The sequence below is a fragment of the Triticum aestivum genome, chromosome 2D (genome assembly GCF_018294505.1).
Source record: "Triticum aestivum cultivar Chinese Spring chromosome 2D, IWGSC CS RefSeq v2.1, whole genome shotgun sequence".
Classification (NCBI taxonomy): domain Eukaryota; kingdom Viridiplantae; phylum Streptophyta; class Magnoliopsida; order Poales; family Poaceae; genus Triticum; species Triticum aestivum.
The window spans coordinates 624,434,188-624,441,729 of record NC_057799.1 but is presented as its reverse complement, the minus strand read 5'-3'; positions in this window follow the sequence as shown (position 1 = coordinate 624,441,729).

Here is a 7,542-nt window from a genome sequence, read left to right as displayed (position 1 = left end):
CGCGGCGCGGGCGAGCGTCGGGGAGCGGGCCGCGGGCGCCGGGGGGCGGGAGCGGCGGCCGGCGATGGCGACCGGCGCAGAGGCGCCGTAGGGGCGCCGCAGGGGCGGCAGGGGAGCGCGAGCGCGGAGCGACGAGCGGCGCGAGCAGGGCGGGCGGCGCGGCGCTGGAAGGCAGTGGCCGGCGCGGGGCTGGACGAACGGCGGCAGCAGCTGATGTAGAAGCAGCAGGCCGCGCGTGGGAGGAGAGGAGGAGCAGGAGGGCCGCGCGGGTGCGAGGCGAGCGGCGATGTGGTTGTGGCTTGGAGCTCCGTCGACAGGGGCGACCACGCGCGGGCGATGACCGAGGCGTGCGCGAGCGGGCGGGGCCAGGGGCGCGCACAGGCGGCAGTGGCCATGGCGACGCGTAGCCAGCGCGGGTCGCGGCAGGTGAGTGCGAGCGATGCGGGGCAGCAGTGGCGGGGGCGGTAAGCAGCAAGGGAGGGGCGGCACGGCCTGCAGCGCGGCGCAGGCAGTAGCAGTAGTAGAGGACGCGAGCGACGGCAGCAGCAAGCGCAAAACGAAGAGCAGCACAACAGCAGCTAGCAGGAGCAGGGGCGTGGCATGGGTGCGCGCGGGACGACACGATGTCTACGGCGGAATAGAGCCTATGTGGCACAAGAAGAATTAAGTGGAGGTTGAGGAGGAGACGGGGCTCACAGTGAGCACGAAGGCGAGGTCGGGGAGGCCGGAAGTGGACCGGAGCGGTAGAAATCGACGCCGGACGCCGGCGATGTATGCGTTGAAGACGAGGTCGATGGCGAGTGTACGGGCCGTCCTTGCTCGATTCAGAGCTCGGGGTAGACGAAGTAGACCGCGACGGTTCTCCTGGACCTCTTGGCGCGACGAGGGGAGGCCGGTGGCCGCAGGATCGACGCGACGATGGTGGCGTCGGGTGGGTGTGGGGGAGAGAGCAACAACGCGGGGAGGGGGGAAGATTGAGGGCTAGGGTTTGTTCCAGGGCGAGGAGGGGTCTCTTATCCTCTCGGGGCACCGGCGGATGGCTGCCCCGTGGCCATCGGCGCCATGGACGTGCGCTCGACGTCCACGGGGGCTTCTGTGAACAGAGGAAGATGGAGATGGGAGGTGGGCTGGGCCGGCACACTGTGCACTCATGGCCCATGTGTGCAGTGGGCTGCCTTGTTTTTCTTTTTATTTAAAAACAGAGAGAGGAAATGAATTATTTGGGCAGTCTATTGACTCGGGAAAAACTTGGGAAGTGTCCCATTAAATCCCTGGTGATTTTAGACACTTCCACAAAAAGTTTGGGCAAGTTTGGAATTCATTTGAATTTTTAGAAAAAAGAATAGGGCATTTAAAGTGTTGTTTTGGCACTGTTTTAAATGCCTAGGCCCATATGAGTTGAAGATGATGGTGTTTTCCTTAACAGCATTTGTTTTGGAATATTTGCTAGAAGATGAACATTTTAGTTTTGCAGTTTGAAGAAATAAATATTTGCTTTATTTCAAGTATGAATTTGAAGAAGTTGGGTTTGGGACAAGTGGCATTTTGACTTAGTGAAATATGCGCACATGGACCATTAATTAGCTTGATGACAGGGTTAACATCTGGGGATGTTACACTACGTTACCACATGCCCCTCTTTCTTCATTAATTACTTGCTACACCATCTATTTTGTCTAAATACGTGTGATGTTATCACCTATGTTACTTCTACTGTGGGTAGTCTTAGAGCATCTACAAATGGGCGTTGTAAAAACGCCTCAAACACTCGAGCGGACAGCCCGGTCACTGACCGGTCATAAAAAACGAGCTAGATGGGCTGCTCAAAACGGCCGAGCTGACCGGCATCCCTCACATCCAACCCAAATATAGGGCGGACATGGGGCGCCCGGGCGCGTCCGTCACGTCGGACTGACGATGGGTCCCACATGGAATTGCCCGAAAATTTGGCAGCCCGACGGACGTCTCCTCCGGTAGGAGGGAGGTGAACGACACGTGGCGCCACTTCGGCTCGCCGTCCGAGGCCAAATCCAGCTATTTAAGCGAGCTGGCGTCCCCCAACCCTAGCCACATCCACCTTCACTCTCTGCGACCCCAGCCCTAGACCATCCACCACCCCTCTCCCGCTCCACCGCTCTTCCCACGCCCTCCGGCTTCGCCATGGTTCGGCAAAAGAAGACCACCTATGCTATGCTCACGCCAGAGCGCCGGTTTCGGATTGAGCAAAGAGATCCTGGTGAGGCGCACCGCCCACATCGCTGTCGACTTGCCTTTGGACTCGCCGGAGCAGGAGGAGGAGCAGCCGGAGGAGGAGGAAATGGAGCAGCAGCCGGCTCCGATGAAGGTGGCAGATGTGGAGGAGGTGGAGTAGTCGGAGGAGGAGCTGGCGCCGGCTCCGGGCTTCAATATGGAGGACGCGGAGTCGGAGTTCACGGTCGCCCAAGCGGCCGAGATGGCGGAGTAGCGGGCCATCCTGAGCCTGTCCAGAATGAGGCCTATGTGGAGGCCAACCAGCAGTTCATCGACAGGAATGGGCGGCGACCGACGAAGTCGAAGCGGAGATGGAGGCGGAGTCTGATCCGGAGGAGCCGGAGTTGCAGCTGCCGCCCATGTACTTGGGCCAGACACGGAGATAGTCCGACGAGGATTGAGGTAGTATAGCTTAATTACTTGATCTACATATAGTACATGGATTTTCTTGTTTGTATGTTTTTATATGGATCTAAGGTTTCTAGTATGAGATATCCGGCAAATTTGAGGCCCTTGACAGGAAGAGACAAAAAAAAAATCACGTGGAACGGGCTGAATCTAACTGACAAGATTGGGTTAAAATGAACCATTTCCAAAACGTACCCAACGAACGAAATGACCGATATGTGTGGAACAAGGGTTTCGATTGCCCGATGCCTGGTGAAAGGGACGGCGACGCGCAGTCCACGGAAGCGAGGAAAGGGACGGCGGCGCGCGGGGGCCGAGGCGACCTGCGCAGTCAAAGGCTGGGAGGGACCCGCCGGGCTCACTCCGATGCAGGGGCAGTCGGCGTCGCGTGAAAAGGCGTGTCGTGGTGAGCTCCCTCGGGCGGTGCGACCGCGTGCCTGCCGCCGCCTACGTCTCCTCTGGGAGCGCGCCCGCTGCACTGACGCGTGGGCTCGGCGCGCCGTCTGCGGGTGGGCGTGGTGGCGTGCACCGCGGCGCTGAACCGATGGAATTCATGGCGTGGCACTGGCGCAGGTGGCAGGAGGGCAGCGGCTGATTCCTGTGGGATGTGACCGCCCACCAGTTCCCCGCCGTCTTTCTGCCCACACACTACACCGGGTGACGACCAGGTGACGATCGCTTTTTCTGCTTTCTTCTTCTCCCCATTCAAAATTTGAGCCCTCAGGCCAAACTTCAACGCATATGACCCATACGGATGTTCATTTTATCTGAATTTTGTTCGTTTGAATAGGATAATGGAGTGACGTCCGGCCGTTTTTCCAGATGCACTGACCGTGTGTTCAATGCGCGGACGGATCTCATCCAGCCGCCTAGAACTGTTTGCAGGAAATTTTCTCACCACGGCCGTAGTTGTTCATGTTAGCGGTCGTATTTCACGTCTGCAACAAAGCCAGCGGCCGGCATATATATGCTAGCCTACAAAATGATCAACCCACTAAGTCTCGTCGACAATACAGCCAACGGCCGTAAACTTGCCAGCCTTCAAAATGAACCCCTAAGTTTTCTCGTCGGCAACACATCCAGCGCCCGACATACTTGCCAGCCTTTAAAAAGAGCGACCATAGTCCACGGCCGAGCCCTCCCTAGTTCACGCCATCTCGGTCAAACATCTCATTTTGGTGGCCTCGATCGCTAGTTTCTTCGTTTGGATGGACTCCTTCATGTCGAGCTTCCTCCTCTTAGCGGCCTCTTTCATGTTAAGTATCTTCGTTCGAAGCTCCAAGTATATCTTCATTTGCTTCTCCTTTGTTATGCGTTTCCTCTCGTCTTCACTTCCTTTTGAGTCAGCATGCCTTCCAACATTGATTGCAACGCGAAAGATGTCGCATCACGCTTCTCCTCAATCTTCGAGATGGTCTTGCCCCTCGGCCTCTTCACCAGATCTCCATCCGCAGCCACGACCACCTTCCCTACTTTCTTCTTTAGAGCGGCATATTGATCTTTGAACTTGGGGCAATCTTTGATGAGGGACAAACAATGTGTGAGAGTGAATGGCTTGTTCTTCTGCCGGGCATTGAAGGCTTCCAAAGATTGGAATGCCTGCACAATCAAATAGACGGCCACAAATGTAATAGCTACACAAGATACAATAAACATGAATATGGCATAACAATGAAAGAGGAAAAGGTCATACAAAGTCGCCCACGCCTAGGCCACTCACGCGCTTCAACGCTCTCAAGCGCGGCACAATACTTGCATTCTTGTTGAATGAATCCCCAACTCTTTTGAACTGAGTTGATGCCACGGTTGCCCACAAACTTATAGGGCGCAAACTTCCTCCGTACATGAAGGTTTTATGAACTCTCGTCCAAAAAAATGGATCCTTTTTGCTCGGCACCGGTATTGGGATCTTGGCCTATCTCCATCCAACTCTCCCAAATCAACAGGTCCTCATCTTTGGTGTATGATCCCATGCAAATGCTTTGCCTCCTCCTTTGTGCTTCGGCTCTTTGGGTGAGCTCATCGATAAACAAAGGCTCCTTTGCAATGTCGACACCCTCTTCTTCCCCATCTTCGCAATAGATGTCCGCATCTTCATGCCATGAGTTGGCATGGTCGTTGGCCTCTTCTTCGCCATCCACACCGTCTTGGTCGCGGCTTTCTTGGCTTTGGGTCGCGTCAGGATCGTAGCCTTGGTCTTCGCCGTCGGTGTGGAAGGCCTCGCCACGGCCCTCGTAGATGACGTTCTCCATGAATGTGTTGTACTTGGGGTCGTCGGTCGTCGGCCGTCGACGTAGGGATTGTCATTTTAGTCGAACAAGCGGGCCTCAGGAAGGTTGGCCGTAGGAATTGATCAGGGCTTCTTCCTTTGCATCCCGGTGGACGACTGTCCGGTGCCACTGTACCCCGGCATGACGTTGAGGTCGATGACAGGCCCGACGCCGGGGTGGCCGGCGCGATCACCCTGCCGTCCGGCAACATGGAGAACCGGGGTATGAGCATGGTGTCATGGCGGATGAAAAACAGCCGTCTCCGGTTTTATGGAGGAGCTCGGCGACCGGCAATGTGGATGATGAACGGCCGACGAGCCTGTGCTTGCTGCGGCCATGGCAGCGGCAGAGAAAATGGCAGGCATAGGTGGGCAATAGCCTAGCACGAGGAGGGCATGCCCCGTCCCTACCTGCGCGGCCTTGGCAATGATGGCCTCGTTGTCCTCGACTGCGCCATTATGCTGCGCGGCCGCGGCCTCGGCGCTGAATTTGACAACAATTTTCTTCTCCGTCGGCCCCTCCTCTTTGCCGATTCCTGGTCGAGCCACTCGAGCTCCGCCGGCGTGAGCTTTGACTACGGTTTCTTCGGTCCGTTCTTCTTCCTTGCGGGGCGCTCGATGGTGGCCGGGGCGCTGGGTTTCTTCGGGGCGCCAAACATGGAGGAGGGAGGGAAGGGAGAGCGCGGGAGGGTTTTTGGGAATGGGAGGTGTTGAGGATATAGACCTTAGAGTCACCCGCCAGGAGGGGCCGGGTTACTCATAATGGTCATCGCCAGAAGCCCGGCGGCAAGCTTGAAGACGGTGGGCCAAAGATGGGCTTAAGACCCAGATATGGCTTAAGGCCTGTAGTTGCAATCATCATTATGGTAGAACTTGTAGTGTAAGGCAAGAATAGTTGAGAGTCCGAGCCGGACACTCTTATGAGCCGGCCGGGACTCTGAGAACTTCTGGGCGTCAGCCTCCCTATATAAAGGGACGACCCGGCAGCGGTTTAGGAACAAGAAAGATCTCATCGAGAGCCAGGCATAGCAGTTAAGCTCCCTGGTCATCGAAACCCTAATCAATACCACCTCAACTGGACGTAGGCTTTTACCTTCACCGTAAGGGGCCGAATCAGTATAAACCCTCGTGTTCCTTGTCTCGTTAACCCCTTCAAGCTTCCTAGCGGCGATGGCTCCACGACTAAGTCCTAGCTTGAGGACATCTGCCGTGACAATTCCACGAGAGTTGGCGCCCACCGTGGGGCCAGCGCACGGTGGATTTGAGTTCTTGAAGGGCAGCTTCGAAGGGCTCAAGGGATACGCTGTGGGCCGGATGACCAAGAGTCGTCGCGGCAAGCTCTACATCGACGATGCAAGCTGGGGCCCCGACGCCAGCTCAATTGAGTACGGATACCGGGTCCCCTTCGGCGGAATTCATGTTTTCATTGGCAAGATTGGTGAGCCGGGCCCTGAGCCGGATCTCTGCGCCGAGCTCATCGAGACGGCTCAGCGCGCACAACCCGCCCGGGCCCTGCCTGCTTTGAAGCATGCTTTCGTGGGATGTGTCCATGAAGGGCTCTCTGGTGGATCTGGATCTAGTGATGAGACAGCCGCCGGCTCTGACGGCGAATCATCCACAGATGAGTCGAACTCGTTGTATCAGCTTCAAGATGGCAGGCTAATGGGTTGTTCCGATGGTGACAGTATTCCGGACCCGTTTGAGCCGCCGAGCCGGGTTGGAATCTTCATGGCCGGTGCGCAGCCTGTTCGGAACCCTGCTGCTGGGGCGGGAAACCCGGTGCCCTCGCCGGCTCAGGTGCTGATGGATCTCACGGACAAGATGACAGTCCTGTTGACCGCCGCGGTTGACCCGGCGGATCAAGCTCAGCATGACGTAGAGGTGGCGCAGTTAAAGCTAGATCTCGTGAAAGCCAAAGAGGATCTGGTAGCGGAAGGGATCAGGATGGCTGCGGAGAGGGCGGCTCTCGACGCCCAAACTCAGTTGATTCAGGCGCAGTCCTTCCGGCTCACGATGGATCAGAACGCGTCCAATGAGGTCATGAGAAGGAGGCATCAAAAGGCCCAATCTCGACTCTCTCCGGTTTACGATCCACGAAACCTCTTCAACACGCCAGGTGCAGGGTCTAGTAACCCGCCAGGAATCATAGTGCCCGGGTCAGGGACCCCTGTTCAGCCACAAGTGATGGGCCCCCTCGGGTGAACCCTGCCCCACCTCAGTACGTGCCAATACCACCGGGTCATTATGCTAACCCGCTGGAGAACATGGTCGCCACAGCAGCACGGCTGGCGGCCCTCCCAATTGACGGCGACTCTCCGACAGCTATTGAAACCCGCCGGGTCAGGGAACTCTTTCAGACAGCACTGGCGCAGCAAGAGGCGTACTCTTACAGCCGGGACAGGATCCACTCGACCCCTCGTCCAGGCCGGAGCCCGAGTTATAGCAGACACATGGTCTCAGCGACCGGCTCAAGTAATGTCCGACGCCATGACCCGCCCCCTGGCCATGGCCCGGCTCATAACGGAGCCTTTCACGCAGCAGACCAAGACAGAGCGCGGCAAGAGGCGGAGCAGGTGCCTCAGTTGACGGCTTACCAGACTCCCCCGGCTTATCCG